The sequence below is a fragment of the Amborella trichopoda genome, chromosome 12, assembly GCF_054954075.1.
Source record: "Amborella trichopoda isolate Santa Cruz 75 chromosome 12, AtrichopodaSantaCruz75HAP2 v2.0, whole genome shotgun sequence".
NCBI lineage: Eukaryota > Viridiplantae > Streptophyta > Magnoliopsida > Amborellales > Amborellaceae > Amborella > Amborella trichopoda.
The window spans coordinates 27,443,495-27,462,812 of record NC_142347.1 but is presented as its reverse complement, the minus strand read 5'-3'; positions in this window follow the sequence as shown (position 1 = coordinate 27,462,812).

The window sequence follows — 19,318 nt, the reverse complement described above, 5'->3', positions numbered from 1 at the left end:
AGGACATGTCTGTGGACAGTGATGAGCAGCGCTATCTGCAAGCCTCGCTGGGTGGTAGAGATGGACAAAAGGAACAAGAAGGAGGCTCGCGCAAGGCGCCGCCATCGCCATGCGCGACCTGTGAGACCACAAGAGAGGCATGCATGGAACTACCACTACCGTGCATGACCTCTGAGGGGAGCTCAAACGGAGAAGAGGAAGAAGAAGGAGAGGAAGAGAGAGAAGAAGAAAATAAAAAGAAGAGAGAGAAGGTTTACCTTGAGCCTAGGGGTACCGGTTCAAAAGTTTCTCTCACCGTACTCTCTCTCCAAATCTGACCGAACCATGAGAAGAAAGACAAAATTTATTCAATAAAAAATCTATCTTTGTGTATTCTGTGTGTGTGTGTGTATTGCCTCATGCGTACAATGATGGTACGTGGTATATATAGAATTTGCCCCAGGATGGTCAAAAGTTACCCTAATTGCTGAAAATTAAGATTAAATTGAATTAAAATAAATTAAAAAATAGGGTGTAAAATGACAGATTTTCCCCTTCTTAAAAATTTGCCAAATTTTAGAACAGTCCCTATGTATCCTTAGAACATGCATGATTTTTCATGGATAATCCGAGGTCGTTCTTATGCCTGATTGAATGAAAGATGATTGTTTTCTTGTAGGTCTCAGCATGGCGATTGTTTTGATACCAACTTCCAGCCATGGACCATATTTTTAGTGTACAATCATGTCACTTGAAATTTGAATGGATCTTGAAACTTCAGACCGATAGTGTGTTTGTTCCTTGATGTTTTTCGGTGATTTCTTCACTAGATCATATTAAGCACGCCGTTACAATCGCAGGGCAATAAACGCAGCTCGATTCCATTTCTGAATGAAGATTTTGCAACTTTGAAATTTTGGTCAGAATTTGGAATTCCGGAGATCGAATTTGCAGTCGCTTCGTCGGCTTCATGTGCAAAATCAAACTGTTCATCATTCACATTCGGTTTAGAGATAGCCTAAGACCTGCTGTACACGATGGAATTGGTCTCATGTCAATCGGGCTCACGAGTGGCATGATTTTTCCGCTCAAGTGAGAAACGACGCTGCTGATTTTCCTGCACTTTCTTCACAGATCAGCAACTTCTCTCTAGCTTTTCTTCGCGCTTGAGCGTCTTCATGAGGCGTGCCACATATCAAAACACTCGTCTTGATGAGACGAATACACTCACAAAACTTAAGCTTGATCCGAACTTAAATGAGTGAGATATGAACATCTAAAGTCACTGGTCATGATTGTCCCTTCAATGGTATGGAGTTGTAGGGTGGCCGCACGAGAATAACGTGCGACTTCTCCTGTTTCACTCTTTTACCTATAACTTCTTCTTGGAGTGTCCATCCAAGCTAAAATTTGATCCTTGGGGGTTTTCAACTGTGTCGAATCCAATGGTGGTGGTCCCACAACAAATTGAGACACTAAAAATGTAACTCTAGTTATAAGATCCATTTCAGAGTGCGAGAGGCCGATTTTGCCGGACTGTTTCTCAGTTTGCACTGCCTTAGACATGTCAGAATGTGATGAAACTAAACAGGAGTCTTTTGAGAGTCCTCATGAAGATCTTAACAAGTTTTGGGGCTATTTTGAGACTGTCGGGATTTTCACTATTTGCTTGGCTTTTTATTAAGCGAGGGCCCCATGATGATGAAAAATATCTTGCAACAGAGTGTACAGGCTAAGGGAGGCGATTTTGAGCTAGTTGAAGGACTGTGAGGCTTTCTTTGTGATCAAAGAGGGTGCCCACACGAGCCAGCCTGAGTAAGTCCCGAGTCCACCTTAAATTCCTCTCTCATCGGTTGGTATAACTGCCCTTGTTTCCTAACAAGGTTCCCGAGAGAGTGATCTCAAGTCTCGGGTTCCCCTAAAACCCGAGACACATGCCACTAGGTCATCCTGACCCGGAGGGCGAGATCGAGGCACCTAACCAGTGGTCGATGCTTCCTCCCAAGGTTCCCAAATTGGTCTGGCCTCATTCTTCCCTCTCTCCTAAACTGGGACTCTTCACCGTCCCTCTCAATCTTCATGGCAAGGTCTACTATGGGGAGAACGTCTTAAGGTTTGTTGATATCATCTTTCCCCTTATATCTGGCCTAAGGTCTCTCTTAAACTTATTCGCCTTTCATACCTTTGTGTTGATGATGTGCATCGCATATCGTGAGAGGTCAGCGAATTTGGCTACATATTGCACCACTGATAGCTTCCCTTGATGCCTTTTAATAAACTCTATTTCTTTCCACTCTTGCACTGAGTCAGGGAAATGCTTCTCATTAAATGCTTCCAAAAGGTTTTCTCAAGTTACTACTATCCTTGACCTTTCCCAAGATTGTTTCACGGAGCCCCACCAGTGCTCAACATCCCCTTTCAACGTGAAGGTTCTCAGTCTAACCTTCTATTTGTTTGTACAGTGTAGAACATGGAATATTTTCTCCACTTGTCTCCTCCATCGCTCCGTTTTCTCTACTCGCTGATGCCCCGAGAACGTCGAAGGTGCTAGCCTCCTAAATCTTTCTATTAGCCCACTATCAATTTGATCTAGGGCAGGGGTAGCCGTAGTCGTCTTATTATCCTTCATCATCGGAGTCATGGCCCCTAAAGTCTTGAAAAATTCACCGAGGGCCTTGTTATTCTCATTGATGGAATTCGCATTGTTGGCACGAGTCCTCATCTTCTTTGGCCTAACAACAGGAGCCCCTAATTACTAACTTATACATAACTACTCTAGGGACACTCCTATGACTCTCTAGACCAAGAATCTTATCCTGACTGCTCTGATACCATAACTATCACAACCCCGCCCCCTGACCCCTACTGTACCCGCTGGAGGGCGACAGAGTGCGGGATCATGGCTGGATGTGGAGAACGCCACTCTGGTGGGAGTGGCTCAAACGCGTTTAGAAATGCAGTAGAAAAGCAAACCCCGTAAGAAAATAAAACTCATCCACCAAACTTCAATAAAATTGAACAGAATAAACCATATTACACATATACATTCTTCAAAAATTCTTAGACAATTATGTTCAAGGCACTACAGGCCTGACAATAAAATTACAACACTTCATCAAAGCAACTATGTGGTACTGCCACCAAACACCTACTATCAAGAAGTTCCTTTGTTAATCACCGATCTTCAGTCGCCAGCCACAGAGGTCCAACTGCCCGCCCTCAACAGTCGGAGGTTATTACTCTTCATAGATGAAAATAAAAGGGATGAGCTAAAAGCCCAGTAAGGAGATCAGCACCAATGGATTCTGGCCTACATATATAATGACATTTATAGACAGTGCCCACAATTCATACAGGTGACACAAAGTGAAGTCATGTCTCACTTTGCATGAGCAGTGTAATAACGAGTAGAGTTCAGATATCATAACATTACACATTGCATGAGCTACAACTACTTCATCTCTTATCACAGTAATGGGTCAGAAACTCAAACATAAAGGAAAACATAATGGACACCGTCAGAAGCTAGATCTACCTACTCCCAAAGTAGATGTCCCGTCGATCAGGCTAAGCCAATCCTGTAACTTGGGGCTTCTACCCTCATTCAAGAGGGAAGAAAATGATAAATAGGTGTTCCATTTCATAATGTCCTCACTAACGCATACAATCCCCAGTGCGCTTTGGGGTTTTCGATAGATGGTGGCCTTGTAAGAGACAACTCTCTCCTTATGCCTTTTAGGCGAGAGGGCATTACAATACCATGGGTGACCCAATGCGTAGTGCCCATATAGATTCGAGGGGCGACACCAGCCCAGATATTCAGTTTCACATCTCGGTTCCATTTCTATCATTGGGGTCGGGGCAAGATTATAATTACCGGCATCTTATTATATTAGAATCCCCTACCAATGGGTGTTTCATTGTGCTGTGGTCAGTATCACAGTCATATCATAGCAGTATCCCACTACCAATGGGTGGACCATTGAATACTGGTTAGTACCACAGTTATATCATCACAGTATCCCACTACCAATGGGTGGCCCATTTCATAGTGGTTAGTATCACAATCATATCATAACAGTATCCCACTACCAATGGGTAGCCCATTGCACAGTAGTCAGTATCACAGTCATATCATAACAATATCAGTATCACAGTCATATCATAACAATATCCCACTATTAATGAGTGGCCCATTGCATAGTGGTTAGTATCACAATCATATCATAACAGTATTCCACTACTAATGGGTGACGCATTGTGTAGTGGTCAGTATCACAGTCATATCACAACACATCTAATCACAATTGTGTATATGCATACTCAAACATTCATTCACTCATGCTTTGTTATTCTTCAAGAAATTAGGAGCATTCACAATATCATAATCAGTACCTCATGATAGATAATTTCAGTTTTTAATGAAGCTTTATTCATAAACATATGAATCAGTGCACAATGTTTTATGAATCATACACCATTTTGGGATTCACTGTCATTCCCATCGGTGATATACATTTGCGAAATGAGGCATAGTATCCAATTCATGAGAAGTTTCAACTCAATTTCAACATCAACTCGATATATATATATATATATATATATATATCCTTCAATCAAAGGAAATTTGAAGCTATTTGAGCACCATTTGATCAGTCAAGAGTTCAGTGCGAAAAGGACTACAGTTCTGAAATTTATGCAGTTCCTAACAGTGACATGTCTCTATATCTAGAGGTATAACTTCCAATCTATACAGAATTTTGATATGGTTTCAAAACCACTTTCATATTAGATACAAATATCATTCAAATGGAGAGAGTTTCAAAGTATTTGGACCTTATTTGGCCAGCTAAAATCTCAGCACCATAGGAGTAACAGTTTCTGGAAATTGCAGCAACTCATGACAGTGATATATAACACCAACAGAAGAAAAACTCTAACATTATGGGGAATTTTGGGATGGTTTCAAAACCAAAGTTTTATTAGAAACACATATATTTCCAATAAAAGCCGTTTGGAGGTATTTGGACCCCATTTGTTCAGTCAGAAACTCAATATAAGAAGAATGAAATTATGAAATCTGCTGAAATCTGATAATAGTGATATGCTCTCACAAATAAAAACATAGCTTCCAATTTATAAAGTAGACATCAAAGTCAAAGTAGACAAATGTATATTTCAAATGGATGTGATTTGGAGCCATTTGGATATCATTTGATTGGTCAAACGTTCATTACAAAAACATGAAATTTCCTCGGAAATTCACAATGTAGTCATGGCATATCTCAAAGAACAATCAAATACTTTTAATTTATGATAATTATCAACATGAAACCTTTTTCATCTTACATTTGATGCATAGGAACACTATTTTACAAATTTTCATGGCCAACAAGAACAATTCAGTGTTCATTTTGTCATGCAATTGAGGCCTAATTTCCTGGAAAAACTGGACACATGCAACCCCATTTCTTTTCACAATTCACATGTATACACAAGCTTAGCCTCATGCTTTTATATCTAAAGACATGTAGGGTTTTTGATCCACTTACCTGGTAGGCAATGGTATCCCCAAATCTCTCACACAGTTCCCCTTCAAGTTCACCCCAAGTTCTCCCACAATGGTTAAAAAGGGCTGGAATTTAGCTTCCAAGAGTGAGAAATGAGCATGGCGTGGGCAGGTGGGGGGGAAGAGAGAGAGAGGCTTATATATCTCAAGATATCTCAAGGATGGGTGGTGGCAGCTAGGGTCCAGGTGGAACTCGTGTTTTCATGCAAATGGGACACGTGGTGAGTGTAATAGCATGCAGAGAACAAATGACACCTAAGGATGCATGGCTCCGCAGTGTCGTGCCCGGCGGCAGTGCTCGGTAGCAGTCATTCCCGTGCGTTCTCATTTCTCTCTTCACACTGTTAAGCGCGCTCTCTCGTCATGCTGCCGAGCGTGCTCTCTCTTCACGTTGCTGAGCGCTTTCTCTTCACACTGCCGAGTGCGATCTCTTCATGCTGCCGAGCGTGCTCTCTCTTAACGCTGCCGAGTGTGCTCTCTTCATGCTGCTGAGCATGCTCTCTCTTCACACTGCCGAGCGTGCTCTTTTTCTTCACACTGCTGAGCGCGACACTTTTCTTGCTCTCCTTCTTCCACCGTGCACTGCACCATGCTGAGAAAATCTCGATCCTTACACAGCCTCTCTAAATCGTTGCACAAAATATATAAACAACTCGCTCGGATTGTGATTTGTGGAGACCAATTCGCCAAGGGTTATTGATCTCTCTCAGGTCCTGTGATATTGCTCAAAAAAATGTTGAAACAGCTCATTGGGAGTTTCATTCAGGTCTTTTGATATCACCTTTCAGAACCATGTTAAAGCTTGTCTGGAGAGAGTGTACTGAAACATGGCCTTGAGACGGTGAGGTTTCTCTTCAAGTGCAAGAACAATCAATAGGTAAGTGATGATGTGATTTTCAAGATCACCTTTCTCGTTGAACTTGTTTTCAAACTGAGAGAACACGAAACCCAAATGAAGGGGTTTGACCTCCCCGAGAATGTCAATGAAATAAGATCGTGGAGGGAGTATATTTGGAACTCCGATCTTAGCCAGTTCTCTTTAAATGTGACTAATTCGTCTTTTAGCTGAGCAAGCTCATCCGACTTAGGAGTTGGTTGGTTGCCCGGTACTGATGGCTTAATTTATGGTACAAGGGATGCAGTTGATATGGGCTACACTAGACTAGATGTAGGTGGGGCATGCGAGACGGTTGGAGCCGCATTAGGCGTCGACATAGAAAAAGAGGTCTGAGCTAGAGCATTCAGAGCCTGATACGGAATAGGTGTAGGAGAAAGTGCCTGTGTTGGAGGATAGTATGAATAATTCTGAGAAGCAAACTGAACTGGAATAGCCGGAGGCTGATAAGCTGATGTCGGGGCCTAAAAAAGGATAGTCGGGGCCTGGTGCATAGAATATCCCAAGTATGAGTGACTAAAGGCCAGGTATACAGTCGAAGGGTATGGAGCCAACTAGTAGGGCTGACTTGAGGGATATTGAGTTGGAACAGGAGTCGAATAGGTGCCTGCCTGTGACTAATGGTGTGGATCTGGGGTGGCTTGAAGAGGCTGCACCAGTGAATGACTATAAATAACTTGTGGAGGGTAAGGTCTGGATTGATTATGGGATGAACAGTCATGTGGTCAAGCCGGATCTACAGGAGTTGGAGGATGAGAAGATTGGTGACGTTGGTGGAACTCACATGACTTTGTTGGTCATGGGCTAAGAGATCCTCTGAGCCTGACCTGACTGATGACTTGATGCCCTAGGTGGGGCATGTGGCTCAACAAGGCCAATACGGTTCAAGAAAGCCTTGACCTTGGGTGGGGCATGTGGCTCAACATGGCCAGCATGCACTGACTTGACCTTGGGTAAGTTCTTGAGCCTCTCAAATGAAATGTGTCATACAACTTGGGGAGTTCTTGATCAAATTGATGCAACTCAAGGTTCATGCCCTTGTTGGGTGAACTATGATGGCTCAGATTCAGACTATTAGAGCCCCTAGAATGGGTCTTTTGAGGATCCCGATGTGATTTGATCAAACTCTCACCTTAATGAGGTTGACTAGGGTCTACTTGATCCTGTGGGTCAGGCGAGTTAGGGGGAGCTGGGGTGTTGCCGATAGTGTAAATTTCAACAACACCTCCCTTAGACTTGGACTTTTGTAGAGGTGGATGGCGCATCCCTAGTTGGTCAGCATCAACTCTAGAGTTAGACAGCGGTGGGTGATGTGCCCCTAATTGGGTAGCATCACTCATAGAATTCGATGATCATGTAGGGTGAGCTGCCAGTTTAGTGGGACTTCCCTTAAACTCAAGCATTTGTGAGTGATGTGACCTTAGTTGGGCAACATCTCCCCTAGATTTGGAAGATAAAGGGGTTTTAGCTACTAATTGGTTGGCGTGTCCCCTAGAACTAGAATTTTGTGGGAAATGTGCCCCTAATTGGGCAGCATCTCCTTTAGACTTAGACCTAGAAGATGAAGTTGGGTTCAACTCTGGCTCTTTAGACCCATGTCGAATACCTCGACTATTGAGAGTGTCTTGGGCCATGTAAATATGCTGGACTACGGGACTTAATTGACTCACTGATGGATTAGCTATGCTTAACATTGGGTACAAGACAATGAACCCACTAGAGCTTGATCTCGACTGACGTGAGATAAGGTAGGCCCAGGGAACTGAGCCATAAAGTCCTGTGGGCCTAGTCATCCAAGGGGGCCCAGATGATGCAGTAGACTTAGTATTTGAGTCACTGCGAACTACTGACATGACTAGAAACAAAAATCTTCTCTTTGTTATTTCTTTTTATCTTATTTTATTGCCTTTTTTTAGCTATCTAAAAAGCATGCTAAAGATGCGTCTAAAAGAAAAAAGATTTTTTTTTTAAAGAAAAAGAAGAAAAAGATAATGTTAAGAAAATTATAAGGTATGCATATAAGGTTTAACAACAAAAGATAAGGTAAAAAAAATATGAAATCTATTTCTAATGTCAACAGATAAAGCAGAGAAAGCCTAAATCTATCTTTTTTTTCTTTTCTCTTTTTTTTATTAAAAAAAATTATTTTATCAAAAGAGATAACTATTCTATCTAAAAGATGTATTCGAAAAAATTAAAGATGCACTTAAAGGAGATAAATACGATCTAAAGAAGATAAAAGATGATCTAAAGATGATAAGTATGAATGCAAAAAGATTTGAAAAAATATGATATAGATGATATCAAAATGAATCTAAAGATATTCTATTTTGAATCTAAAGATATTCTAAAAAAAATCAAAGATGATAAAAATTATCTAAAAGATCAATAGTTCTTCTAAAAAAAAACAAAAAATGATAACTATTATCTAAAAGATTAATATAAAAGAAGATCTAAAGATAAAGATGATCTAGATTGTTCTCAAAGAAGATCTAAAAAAAGATAATATAGATGAATCTACAAGATAATAATGATTAATCCAAAGATGATCTTAAAAGATAGATCTAAAGATAAAGATGATCAAGATGGGATCTAACAGAAAGACAAACTTAAAAAAAAATAAAGATGATCTAAACATTAAGAGGAGAACGATCTTAAATTTTTTATGGAGAAAGAAAAAAAAAAATCTAGAAAGAAAAGATAGAATCTAATAAAAAGAAATATTTTTAAATCTACTTCGTTTTTCTTTTTTTTATTATTTTTATTTTTTTTTTTTTGTTGAAAAATAAATATGAGAAAAAAGAAGAAACTTTTTTAAGTCTAAAATACAGATTTGAAGCTCAAGGTGCCCCACGGTGGGCGCAAAATTGTGTACATTCCGATCTACACCGATCTCTGAGATGAGATCTGCTAAAATCTTAGCAAAAACTGAGTTACTTTTGAGAAGTTAAAGAGAGTGGGATCGCTTTAATTTTGGGCTCAAAAAAATCTGAGATCTATACATCAAGTCTTTCTCTTAGTCCATTGGCAGCGCCAACTCCAAATCCGTATTTTGACATAAAAAAATGTATTTAAATTTAATTAAATATAAATAAAGTAATTACCAAATAAATAAAATAAGTATAGAATTAAATGAAGAAAAATAAAATAAATCAAACAAAGAAAGATATACTTATCTTTAAGGACCCGAAACCCGGAGTTTCGAGCTTGGATAAGACCGCTCTTCCGATTTGCACCACCATCTCCTTTTTTTGTTGTTTTTTGCTTACTGCAATTAGTAGATATAAGGTTCTTTGACCTATATCTAGAGTTCTTAAGGCACGGGGAAAAGCTCGGGATTTTAAGTAGGGTCTACCTAGGCTTTTTTTGGTATTTCTTCAGTTTTGAGAAGAATTTCCTTTATGTTTTTAAAGTTTTTCAAATCTCCAAAGGTTTTATATTTTTTATGACTTTTGGAGATTTTTAGGTATTTTTTCTAATTTTTTAGGAATTTTATAAGGCTTTTTACTATTTTTAGGTACTTTTGGTTTATTTTTCTAATTTCGAAAATTTCTAAGGGATTTCTTCCTCTATTTGCTTTTTCCGCTATTTTTTTGCCTCTGTTTGGGTTATGGAGGAGGTATTTATAGGATTCAATTGGTGATTTTTCTTATTTTGTTAAGAGTTTTTTAATGTATCTTGAAGCTTCCGCCTTATCCAATTAAAGAAAACACACTTACTACATCATAAAATGCATTAACTACATCATAAACATCTTTATTGCATCATCAAATGCGTTTACTGTATTATCAGGCCGCGTACAGGCCTGCCCGTCCGGATTACATTCAAGGCGCAGCCTGATACTTGGGTCTCACAGGGACTAGATTGTTATTTGTTACTTCTTTTTATCCATCGGTCTAATTCAGGCGATTCTTGGACCGTTTGAAATCTCTTGGGCTCTACTTCAAGTTGGAACATATATATAATTTTGGAGCAATTATATTGGGTCTAGGTTGTGTATGGTCTACTAGGGTTTGTATGGTCCTTTAGGCTCAGAATCAAGGATTTTAGGAGTTACGTTAATGATAATTTTGAGGGGGGCATCTACACAAGTCTCTCTCTATATACCTTCATTTTGAAGAAACCAATATGCTTTTATAGGTATTGTGATTCTTCTTCTTTCTGTTATTTCTAGATCAAACACTCTTCACATAGAGTGTCATATCTCGTCAACTCTGCATTACCTCTCTCTGAAGTTATGCTATTATAAACCATACTCATGGCACACCATAAGATTTTTAAATGAGCCCTAAAAAGGTCTCCATGATAAGGAATCAAAAGATGTTCCTTAACATGCCATATCTTTCAATTTTCTACAAAATAAACTATGAGCATCCCATGAAAAAAATATGATATCTCTCAACTCATAAAGAGCATATCTCTGAATTCTTTTGAGTATTGAAATATACTAATGTCACACCCCAAGTTCACTAACATTCCTGATGTGCGTATTTACAATGAATGTCGGATAGATCTTCCGATGAACATCTCTCAAATCTTGACACCTTAAATTGATGAAAAGATGTGGTAGAGAAAGTGGGACAAATTGAATTCAGATCTAAGGTCAGATCTGCCTGGAAACGAGCAGATCCGCTCTCAGATCTGTGGGAGAGCCAACATGATCTAAAACATCAAAACACAATTTTAAAGCAATAAACAGATAAAAAAAGTTAGAAGAAGAAGAAAGAAAAAAGAAGAAACAATACCAAATCGAGTCGGATGGCCCGGGACTCCTGCGCCTTCGAGGGCTCGCCCGTATCAGAACCAACGTTCTCTTTGCCTCTCTGATTCGGATATTGACCAGCAGATCTCTGGTGTAAAAGGGTTGTTGTGCCCTGGAGATGCTTTTAGAACTAGGGTTGGTGTGCCCTATAGATCTAAGGTTTAAGGTTTTTAGGCTTAAGGTTCAAAGTTAGGGTTTTTCTCTCTAAGGAAGTCTTTGTTCTAAAATCCAGTCTCTGCTCAAATGGTAATGAAAAAGAGATTATAACGAGAAAGGATATGTTGGAAAGGGCATCTTTCTATAACCAACAGATCCTTCAGCCAAAAATTCCATTTTGGGGGATACGGATCTGGGCGATACACCTAAATAAAAGTGGTAAAAATATTCAAAACAGGTAAGAAAATAAAGGCAAACAAAAAATTTCAATTTGGTGTTGAATAGGGCTAGGCGACACTAGCAGCGTCGCCGATATCTAGGCGACACGCCTAGTGTCCCCCAGTCTGGGCTGGGCAACACTGTTAGTGTCGCCCAAACCAAACATTGTCCAAATTGAATTTTTTTTCACTTTGGGTGTGTTCCTCTGCCTCTTGTGAAGCTCTCAAAGAAAATTTGGATCAAAAAGGATTTTGTTTATTACTTTTAATGATTTTTTTGGTAAAATAAGGCGTTTGCAAGATTCTGGGGCAAAATAGGGTTTTTATAGGGTTTCGAGTATGTAGATTGGTTCTGGGTCACAGGATCGGCTGTGTGAGATATAGATTTGTGTTTACTAGGATAAGTGTGGTCCTAAGGGTTCAGGAAACCACAGAATTTGCCAGATTTAAAATGAGGTGCCTACAGTTGCCCCTCTTTGGCACTCCCTGTCCTTCGAGGGATAGGTGATTGACAAAGAAGTAGACACTTTGGCATTCCCTGTCCTTCGAGGGGCAGGTGAGCGTCAAAGATAATGCAGACATTTTAAATTTCTTCTTGAGGTCACGTGGTTAGAGGGCACACCAAATAATCCCTTCAAGTCATTGGGCTCATTGAGCTCACCCACCTAGGGCATTTTTCCTCCAAGGGTTTTCAATGTGAGATGTCGGTGAGTTACATAAGCTTAAAACTCGAGTTGGATTTTCTAGCCATGTCACTTAACTTCAGGGGTTTCACAGTTTGAAATTTTTTAACCTTGGCATCTTCTTTGATTTTCGTAGGGTTTCCTAAGGCTGTCTATAGGAAATGACTTTCTATGGGAAGAGACTAGTCTGGTCGATTCCAAAGAGAGAGATGAGGCAGCAACACGGTGATCACAGCAACGCGGTAATCACCATATATGGGTGTCCAAGCTCCTTCGTTTTTAAAAGACATTTTAGAATTTTTGAAAGTAGGGGTAGATTTGAAATAGAACCCGGAGCAAGGACAAGCTACAATTTTAATAAAGAAATTAAAGTTTTGAAAACACAAGACATATAGTGAAAATTTTGAAAAGAGAAAGATATTTTAAAAAATAAAGTTGGTTAGCAGTTTTAACATAACTCCTGCAACTATAGAGCCCTCTAAGTAGTTTAGCGTCATGCAGCGATGGACCATACACCGACCTTTTTACGTCATACGGGGCTAGACGGAATACACTCGACACTTTTACGTCATATGGGGCTAGACAGAATGCACTTGACCTTTTACGTCAAACGAGGCTAGACGTTACCTACCTCGGCTCTTTTACATCACACGAGTTTGACATTAAACTAGATACACCCGACCTTTTATGTCAAACAGGGCTAGACAGAATACACCCAACCATTTATGTCATATGGGGCTAGACGGAATACACCCGACCTTTTATGTCATACGGGGCTAGACGTTACCTGCCTCGGCTCTTTTACATCGCACGGGTTTGACGTTGAATTGAATACACCCGACCTTTCATGTCATATGGGGCTAGACGATACATGTCTCGTCTCTTTTAGATCGCACAAGTTTAATGTTGAATTGGATACACACGACCTTTCACGTCATACGAGGCTAGACAGTACCTATCTCGGCTCTTTTACGTCACATGAGTTTGACGTTTTTCCTATCTTGGCTCTTTTACATCGCATGAGTTTGAAATTTTTCCTCTCCTGGCTCTTTTACATCGCACGTGTTTAACATTTTTCTTGTCTCGGCTCTTTTACGTTGCAAGAGTTTGAGTTTTTCTGGATTGGACTTTGGTTGGCAGTTTAGGCTCGTGCCACTGAGGAGCATTTGTTTTTTTTTTTTCGAAAAATTGGTTAGTAGTTTAGGCTCTTTCCACTGAGGAGCGAGTTAAAATTTTTTAATATTAATTAAAATATTTGAAAATAGTCTTAAAAACTTATGATAAAACCAAAATTGATCCCTGGGAGATCTTAAACTTGATTGGGGAAAATTTTGAGAAACGTTTCTTGAGTGACACTAGTAGTGTCACCCGGGAAGCACTGGTGGTGTCGCCCATAAAAAAAATATATGTATATATATTATTTTTTTTGTTGAGTCTTTAGTGATGGGCGACACAGGCTATGTCGCCCAAGAAAAAAAAAATTTGTTTGTTTTGCTAGGTGACACCCCTGTCGTCGCCTAGAGAAAATTTGTATTATTTGGTGGTGGGCAACAGAGCCAGTGTCTCCAAAGTTTTTTTTTTTTTTTTATAATGTGGAGTCTTGGCAATTGGGAAAAAAAGGTCTTTGCAAAAAAGATTTGGGCGACACGAGTAGTGTCGTCCTCACAGGTTGGGCGACACTAGGCATTGCCCATACAAATTTCTTTTTTTTTTTTTTTGAAAGACGGGGAATTTAAAAAAAAAAATTATTTTGAAGAAAGGTTTGGGCGACACCAGTGGTATTGCTCGAGCGAGACGAGTAGTGTCGCCCTCATAAGCTGGGCGACATTAGGCGTGTCGCCCATACAATATGTGTATATATATATATATATTTATTTTGAAATGCTAAGATGAGAGGGCATCTTTTTAAAAATTTTGGTGGGCAACACTAGTAGTGTCTCCCGGGCGACACTGGTGGTGTCGCCCAGCTTGAGTACGGAATTGGGCGACACTATGTGTGTCGCTCAGACCACCGACCTCAAAAATTGAATATTTTGTTTTCGAAGGTCTTGGGGTTACCTAAACCTTCTCTTGGTCGAATTGGAAACCTACAGAATGAGTTTTGTGTCGGATTTCCTATTTGCCATTAAATCCCCCTCTTTCCCATTCTTCTTCCCATCTTCATCTTCTTCTTTCTTCATCATCTTCCCTCTGTTCTTACTGGTTTTTCTTGTTCTCACTCTTCGGCTTTCATTGCTCCTAAGAAGGATAATGCAATTTCCAAGGGCAAAGAGAAGGTTTCTGAGCGGGCTGACAATGGAAGAGATGAGGAGGTTCTTCCTTTGTTTTCTAGGGTTAGCCACTTTCCTAAAGGTCTACCCTCCCATATCTCATAGGGCCTTCGGTTGGGTGAAGTTCCTCGATGTGTCAATGGCTTTCCTGACATCGGGCCCTGATTCCGGGATTGGTTTGTTTCCGCTCACCAATGGCCCGAGCTCATGGCCTTTTTGGATTCAGTTTTGATGATAGGCATCTTGAACATGGCCTCTTTCCATGTGAACTTCCCACTCCTCGAGGCTCTTGCTGCGAGGTTCAATTATAAAACAAACACCTTCTTCCTTCCTATGGGAGAGACGACACCAACTTTGGAGGAAATTGCTAAGGTTTCATACTTGAGCTTAACCAGGATTGCATATCAACCTTCTACTACCAGTGACAATCATTCTATCATAGGTGCGTGACTGTTGGGGGTTGCTTACTCTTTGCACGTTCAGTGGGTTGATATGGAGTTGTTAGTTTCGAATCGAGAGCGGTCTCGGGCCACTGAACAAATCCGTAGTTTCATTTTCGTGTTGTTGGGATCCGTTCTTTTTTCAAGTGGTCGTAAGACGATTCGTAGTTCTCTTGTTCCTTTATGTCATGCATTCTGGGAGGGAGTGGGTTACACTATTGCTCCGGTTGTGTTAGCGGGCATTTACCAAGGTCTTCATGATCGGGTCACCCATGGTGACCGATTCATTGAGGGCAATATCTTGATTTTGCAGGTATATTTTCAAACTCAATTTTACTTTATTTTTGCCCCTACAACTCAGTTTTTCTTCTGAGTTTGGTCCTTGGATCCCATATTTCTTCCACAAGAATTACTAAAAAAGGCCTGGATTGAACTGGGAGGGTCTGAGTTGGGCGACACTGGTGGTGTCACCCGGGGGACATTGCTAGTTTCACCCACATAGGCTGGGCAACACTGCTAGTGTCCCCCACACAGGCTGGGCGACACCACTAGTGTCGCCTTGGTCAATTTTCCCCATATGGCTCCGGGGTTTTGGGCTTCGTCTTGTGATCCATTGGGGTGATTTTAGCTCCTGTTTTCTGCAGATATGGGCCTATGAACACATTGCCATTGTCCATCCTCCTCAATCAACGACGGCTGTATCTATTTCTCTGGGATTGGCATATGTCAATGATACCACCCGACCTCGAGACGTCAATTATTATTGCCGGATTTTGGACGAGTTGTCGTCCTTTGAATGAGTGATCATGGGTATTGAGAATGTGCCCCTGTTTCTGCCTACTATGGGGCATTCATATCTTATTATGATAGGGTAGTATTTCATAGAGGGGTATTTCCCTCAAAGGGTACTTCGGCAGTTTCTCCATATTCAGCATTATACTTCTCCAGGAGAGTCGATCGATCGTCGCCATATCTTTCCCCTTCTACGACACTCTTCCACCCTTCTAGTCAAGGTGGGTTTATCATGGAAGGGGAAGATCTTCTACTAGTGAGGGGGTGGTCAAGCAAGACAAGCCCACAACCACTTCCAACTATGATACTTGGTGGGAACATGCCTGCCCTCTTCCGCTGTGTCCCAAGGCTTCGAGACTTCATGACGTATCTTCTGTTCCTCCTCGGGATCTCGTGTCTTCTCGAGAAGATGATGCCTCTTCTTCAAATAAGCGAGTTAAATCGAATGAGGATATTTCTGGCATCAGTTTGGAAGATGTTGAAGTTGAATTGGCTCGATGGGCAGCCTTCGTGGCAGAACTCAAGGAGAACGATGTTGATTTGAAGCCAAAGACTAAATAGCTAAAGCTTTTTTCTTTGTTTTTTCCTTAGCATGAATAAGTTGATCTTGTGATCATTCTCATTTTCAGTACTTAATTCATTTTATTGGTCCATTGGGACAGTAGGAATTTCGGTCATAGGGCCATGTTTGATGGTGTGAATACCTGTAATAAGCCCATTTCAATGGATGAATAAAATCAATGTTTTGAGATCCCCAAAATTTTGTTTCCCATTTTGATTGATATTATGGGATTGTGAAATCCCCTCTATTATTATTTTTTTGTTTCCCCTATTCGGGGGTCCTTGTTCAACTTGCCCCTGTTTCGGGGTTCTTGTTCCTCATTAAGTGTGCGAAGCATAGTGGAACACTTTTTTTGCACACACTTTTCAATCTGAATTCCTACATATTTAGTCCCCTAGTTGTAGGAGTTTTGTCTCGAATTTCCGGCTATTGGGTCATCGTAGGGCACACACAGGGATGAACTTCTCTCATTTTGCCCCAGCAGATCCAGCGAAGAGGGAAAATGCTCCTAGACTATGCAATATCGTCGGTAGCAATGTCACGACTCCGGCCTCGACTGCCTTACCTTACATGATGGAGGGCGATCGAGCAAGGGTCCGTGATCCCAATGTAGCATTTGTCACTCAAGTAGAAGTAGACTTAACGCATTTATCTTGGTAGTCAAGCAAGCCAACAAAAGTAATTACATAAATAATTTTAAAAACGTTAATCTTAGCAAACTCATTCTATCAAAAGATATTACATTGCATTTCATCCCAAAACTTATTACAATAAGGTCTGAGCGTCTAGGGCCCATAATTACATATTTCACCGAAAATAGTTACAATCAGGGCTGAGAGCCAGACAACATACAAATTCTGAAACTTCTCCTCAAAAGTGACTGCCTTTGACCCTCGGCCGCAACCAGTACCCCGAACTCTAGACCTGCTACTCTCAGTCTATCCGAAGGAAAAGTATAGTGGAATGAGCTTCAAAGCCCAGTAAGTAGCTTTAGAGTTATGCATTGGTGACAAGTCTTCCCATTTAATATAATAAACATCTATAAGAAGCTACAGCATAGCAATCATGTGTAACAACCATCATATCAATGCATTAATTATAGACATCATATCTAAGTTGCGATTATAATCCAATTGTCACAATTAAAAGCCATTTCATTCACCATTCAATCGTTACCCACTCACTCCCTAGTTCTCCTACTCCTGTAGTGGAAGCCCATCCATCAAGCTAAGCCAATCCCATTGCTTAGGACCTTTACCATCTCACAGGAGGGAGGGTAATGACAAGTGGGGTAATCCACTTCGTAATAACCTCAACTCACCCACACGGTCCCCATCGCGCATTAAGGGTTCCATAGGCCCTTACCTTGTAAGGCATCAATCATATATCTCATCTCATGAATCTAGGGGTGTGACCTTCCTTTCTCCCCTAACTTGTTCCTATCATTGTGCGAGTTAGGGGATCGGTCTGCATCATTTTCTCGAGACATCACTCTCCACTACCAATGGGTATCCCATTGCGTAGTGGCTAGTCTCACATTGATATAACAGATCATTCCCCACTACCATGGGTGTTCCGTTGCGTAGTGGTCATCATTAAGGCCTCTTCTCATGCTCGAGCATTCAATTCATTCATGCCAATTCCATGCTTTATAACAGATAAATCACATTCTCATTATAAGAATATGGATATCATCAATGGCATTTTGGCACTTATCATGAAACTTTCATCATGAACGTATCACATTAATATTGCACTTATCACTTTTTCACATAGCACACTGTTGCGGAGCGTCATTCACATAACCTTATGGCATATGCATAGCATTTATCATATAACATTCACACTTATCTCTTATCAAGGAAAACTTAATGTTTCAATTAATATGAGAAATTCGGAGGAAACCACAAGAGACAAGCATGACGTTAATACTGTGACGTGCAACAGTGACGTACCCTTCTTCTCAGGGTATAACTCCCAATTTAGGGGGAGTTTCAAATGCCTCAAACATGGGGCTTTAACCTACTCATGGATCCATAAGATAGTGATTCTTTGAAGGAAATCGGACCCCATTTATTAGGTCAAAGGCTTGGTTCTAAACAAGTAATAGTTGCTGGAAAACAGTGAGCAGTGACATGCTCACTCATTTTGGGGCATAACTCAAATTTTTAAGTGGGAATTTCGAAAACTTAAAAATATGTGACTTTAAGCCTATTCATAGACCTTTTCAACGATGGCCAATTGAGCACGTTTGGACGTCGTTTGCTAGGCCAAAAGCGCGACCCAAAAGAGTCACAGTTGCTGGAATTTATAGCGATGGTGAGTAGTGACATATCTCAACATTCCAAGCCATATCTTTCAATCCATGTAATATTTTAACATAATACAAAAAGATAACTTAAATTAAACACGTATATCTTTCATTGAAGACCAATTTGGGCCCTTTTGAACGTTGTTTGGTCAGCGAAAAGCTCAGGGCAAGAACCCTCACAATTGCTGAAAAATTTCCTTTCCACAAGTGTCAACATGCTATCATAACGATACAATACTTTCACAAGTCAAAATCAGTTTTAATGCAAGCCTTACTCATTTTAAGTGAGTCACACGAATTGGTAAGAAATTCATTTTATACATTCATCAAAACTCTTGATATTGCTAAATCACTCATTAAACTCGGTTCTACATTTCATTCTACTCCAACATGATCCCTATCAATGTGGGTGAAGCGCAAAACTAAATCCACTTACCTGTTGTAACAATCCTAAAATTTCAAAAAAAAAAAAAAAAAAAAAAAAAAAAAAAAAAAAAAAAAGGAAAAAGAGAAAAGATGTTTTTAAATAGGTGATGGTCTGATTGAGTATGATGGTCCTTGGGGACCATCACTATTTTCAAAACTTTTTACTTGGTTTAAACTTTTGCTGCTGCTTTTGTTTGCAGCCTTTGCAGTTGCTGCTTGCTGCTGGCCACGTCCTTTAGCGGACGTGGTTTTCGT